Source organism: Monopterus albus, unplaced genomic scaffold (genome assembly GCF_001952655.1).
Source record: "Monopterus albus unplaced genomic scaffold, M_albus_1.0 scaffold203.1, whole genome shotgun sequence".
NCBI classification, from domain to species: Eukaryota; Metazoa; Chordata; class Actinopteri; order Synbranchiformes; family Synbranchidae; genus Monopterus; species Monopterus albus.
Window position 1 is genome coordinate 279,469 of NW_018128083.1, and position 4,866 is coordinate 284,334.

Below are 4,866 nucleotides of genomic sequence, written 5' to 3' on the forward strand. Positions count from 1 at the left end.
TGCAAACTCCGCACAGAAAGGCCCCTGATGTACATAGACTGCTTGATGTTGGTGCTCTGATGTTGATGATGTTGGCTTGGTTCACAGCGCCCTTATGTCCCTCTTACAGTTAATGACACAGACAAGCTATTACATACATTACTTGTTAGCAGTTTTAGTTGCCCCCGATGGTTAGAGCCATCAGTTGAGTTGGCGCTGCAGATGGCTGTCTCGGTTCTGTACCGGAAACAAATTCCTTTTATGTAACATACTTGGACAAAAAATAAAAGGTGATTCTTATTTAATTTTATTATTTTTTATTTTGCAGCAAGATACATTTATTGTTTGTCTGTGAGCATATTGTCCTATATTCCAATTTACTGTATATGGTCCACTGTACAGTTGCAAGGGTATATCATTCCTGGTATTGTTGGCTAAATACACAGCTATTGAAACATAAAATAGACAACTGTTAATATACAGTACAGCCCATTGGTAGAGTCAATCACCTCTGTTCCATCACACTCTCCTTAGTTATTTTGTTATCTCAGGTTAAGGGTTTGATAGATTAAAGGCTGAGTTATGCTGAGTGAGGCTGACTTCAGTGGACCACTACTCTACTGTATGTTCTACTGTGAATGACTGGGTCTAACACCATCCCAGCTTTGTCCTTCGGCAATTTATGGAGCTAACGTTTTTTGTTTCTCTGCTGATTACAGGAGAGAAGTGGCATTTAAATGTTCTATTTTTAGCTCAAAGCAGGAGCTTGAAGCACCACTTGCTACAGCTGTACAGCTTTTAAATTTTTATATTTTTTTATATTTCAAAATGTAATCATTGCATACCCATATCACTGCTTTAAAAAATAAAGAAGCCACAGCATATTCAAGATTAGAGAATTGTTTTTTTCAATAACTATTGGTCATCTGTAGACATACTCAGCTCATTTGTGAAGCAAATTTTAGAAGGAGTGTAAATGCACATAAAGTCAGTGAAACAATGTGAGGGGACATGAGCATACACAAATTTGCCCTGGAAAGTCCAAACTGAGGCCAAACATGTCTGTGTGACCTACAAATGTTTCAGCTGGACTCCACTTTATTTTGAAAATGATTGAATAGGAGGGTAAGTATAGGCTGTGGGTATATGTGTAAGAGTGTGTGTGTATTAATAGAATATACAGAGATAGAGAGAGTGTAAGGACAGAGGGCTGAGAAGTAGGTATACAGTGCACCGAGTCAGTAATAGGAAGGTTTGAATTCTCAGCTCCTTTATCGCACTGGCTCATGTTAGTAGTGGGTCAGTTTAGGAGAACTAGCCTGAGCATGTCTCTTCAGAGCTGTCTGCAGAGATGACACTCCTTCTGGTCTACTGGCCTTCTTTAATCAGTGGCAGTTAACTGAGGGCTTAACTGTCCATGAACCGCAAAGTCTACCAGAGGCAGAGGAGCATGGTTGGAAAACTAAAGTCTACCCAGTAAAAAAATTATCAGAAAGATGAAAAAAAAAAAAATCTCCCGTTGTCCATGAGTGAGATGTGGCAGAAAAAACCCCCAGTTCAGGCACTCAAGTAAATGGTTGATAATAAAATGCCTTTAATGGATATGGGCTAACATTTTACAAAATGCATCAACCCGTATCAGCACACTTGCCTTCCTCACCATGTCACGCTGTTTTTCCACCCAGTGGAGGTTTTCTGTAGCGGTCTTGGTGGAAGATCAGTCTTGGCCCTGTTAACTGAATTGGGTATAAGGGGGCCAACCCTAAAGCAGGTGGTAAAAACATGGTTGACACTGCACACGGTTCCAAAGAAGGGCTGTGGATTAAAAGAAAGGTGAGTGACTGGAGCAAAGATAGGTAAGTGAGAAATTTGTAAGGTGACCTCATAGTGTTTATCAATTCACATTTTTTTGGATAGCTCTGAATCACAACAAAAATCATCATAAGGCACTACATAAGGTCTAGACTCTAGACCTTAGTATTTGACATGATCCATTTCTAACATCTAGCTGATGCTCTTGTTTTATAGGGGACTTCCTGCTTTGCACCGTGACACCTGCTCTGGCTTTGCTCTGCCTAATTTGTGGCTGATTGGTTTCACCTGCACCTTGTTTGCTGGCCTATTTAACCTGTCTCATTCTACTCCCCAGTGCCAGAAAGTCTCTTATAGTATGCAGAGTTGTCTTGCTACCTGTTCCTTCAGCATTGCTGTTCTCAATATCTGCCTATTTGCCTGCTGCCTGACCTGTTTTTGCCTCTGGACTATGTCTCTGCCTTTGCCTCTGCCTCATGTTCTGTTGTGGATGCTATGAAGTAATGTCTGCCTAGATTTCTCCTACATGTGTTGTCATCTGATGGTTTTCTCTATGTTAATTATTTTGCAAGGTGCCTGATTTTGTTATACTGAGCTCAGTAATATAAAGTGTGTGCACACCAAAGATTGTTTTGTGATTTTTCTACCCAACTGCTTTTGCAGCTCCCCTTCAGGAGGACCTCATTCATCTCAGCTGCAAAGCCACCTTTATGTAAGCTCCTGTCCTTTGCTGTGGAGTTACGTACCTACTTAACATCCCTGTTCTCTGAGTATGTCTTGATCTCTTCCTAAATACTGATACTATTATAGAGGAAACCCAGCAAATCCCCCTTGATTAATCACTTGGCAATAGTGGGGAGGAAAAACTCTAAGACACCATAAACCAACTCTGGCTCTTTGTGGGCAGCTATACTGCCTTTACCTGTTGAGATGAGTGGTTAGAGGAGAAAGAGAAAAGCATCAAGTCACAACAAACAACCAACCCTGGGCAGGTTAACATGGTAACTATTCATCAGAAGGGTAGAGATCCAGAACCAGGGATACCTGCAGAAAGGTACAGGGGAGAAAGAGAGGGCACACTACAGCGGAGAGGAGGCACAAAGTTAGACATGTAATGGTGGCATTTAAATGCATGGAGAGAGAAGTCTCAAACTCTTGCTGATGACTTTCTTCCCAACTATGTAAAGTCTTGCATAATAGTTTAAGGATTTCCTTGAATGGTCATATTCAGGAAGTTGAGCATTCATGCGAGTTTGCCTGACATGCACTGGTGCCATTTTAAAAGTGGACTTTTTTGACTCTGGGTAGTTTTGTGGATATATTTTTGTTACGGGCCCCAATGGTGAGGTGGCCGTAGCAGGAAAGAATTTCTGAAAACAATGCAATTCGCAAGAGCAATGAACAGGAGGAGTGCTGTTGTTCACATCCAGATTGCACCTCTAATTGTTCAACATTCTATTTACTATGTCCAAACTCCATGTAAAATGCATTTTAAAACATTTACATCATTAACTTCTGTGACCGTTCCTGCTTTCAGCCTCCAGGACCATAGTCGAGTGGCTCAGGGGAGGATGGTGTCTGCTCCAGGGCCGAGGCTGCAGTCCCCCTCAGGGTTATCTCCCTTCAGCGTGGTCTTTACCAGTGAGCAAAGAACACTCGGGCAACTTCCTTGGAAACCGGACTTTTTATTTGTCACTTTTCCTCAACATTAACATTATCGCCCACTCCAGTTGAATTTCCCGTCTGTCTTTTCACACTACATTTTCACACTCCGTTCACTCTCTCCAACCCGCCCATACGTCACACGCTCTCCCTTGACCACACCTCCAGCCACACACACACACACACACACACACACACACACACACACACACCATACGTACAGATTGCTCACTGGTTATTCACATATGTTCTATGCCATTCACGTAACACTACCCCCACTCTGGATGGCAATAACATGTTAATTCCACTCCACCCCAGCAGTAAATACATAGCAGTCATAGCAAGTACTAGTATGCTAGAGGTGACTAAACAAAACCCTGAGAAATGCATTACTAGCACCTATCACACAGGATGTGACTTAATCTGAGCTGTATTATAAGGCAATATGAGCTTAACTAAAACCACCAAACACATCATCAAAGTTTCTTTCACAAACAATAAACACAGAGTAGGCGAGATACAGGTTTGAACATATAAGAAATAAAGCTATCATTTAACTTGACCACCACTAACATTATGGAATCCAAACTTTAAAGAGCACATTGTGGTGCTGAAACTCTCACTGTCCATAACAAAAATAATCACCTGTTAGGTGACCTCCGACGGCGTCTCTGCCTTTGAGAACGTTGGCTCTGGAGGTGGTGTTCCCCAACATTACCCCCACTATGCCAAGAGTCCACAGGGGAGGGAGACTCGGAGGGTGCTGTAATGGAGGGAAAGAAAACAGTCTCTGCGGAGCTGCCCGCAGTGGGTGTCAGTGCTGTGTTGCTGGAACTTGGTCCATCTGCGCTCCTGGGAAAGGTCCTGACAGGTTGAAATCAGGGTCCACAGGATTTTCATCCAGAACAGGTGGTGTGATCTCCAAAGGTGTCCAGTTCCGGGCTTGTTCCACAGCCCAGATGTTGTCCAAAGGGTTGCGGCAACGATAGTGTTTAAACTGGTCATGATGGACTACTTTCACCTTGGTCCTTGGGCTCTTCTGAATGCAATAAACCAGGTCGTCCAGCTGCCCCACGATGAAATAGGGTCCTTCATACGAGGGAAGGAAATTTCTGACTCTGTTTCTGATCTTCCGTGTGCCTTTGATGAGATACCACACAGCATCACCAGTTTGGTACTGTGTGTGGCAGCAGTTCTTGTCATATTGTCTTTTTGCGTGTTTCACTGAGGGCATCTCTTGCAATGAGGTGTGCTAGCTCCAACCGTTCTCGAAGTTGCTGCACATTCTCCGGGCCTGTGGGTGCACTGTTGGGGTGAGGAGGCAGGCCAGTCATAAGATCCACAGGTTCACTCAGTTCTCGGCTGAACATCATGAAGTTTGGAGGGAAGCCAGGGGCACTGTGTCTTGGAGCT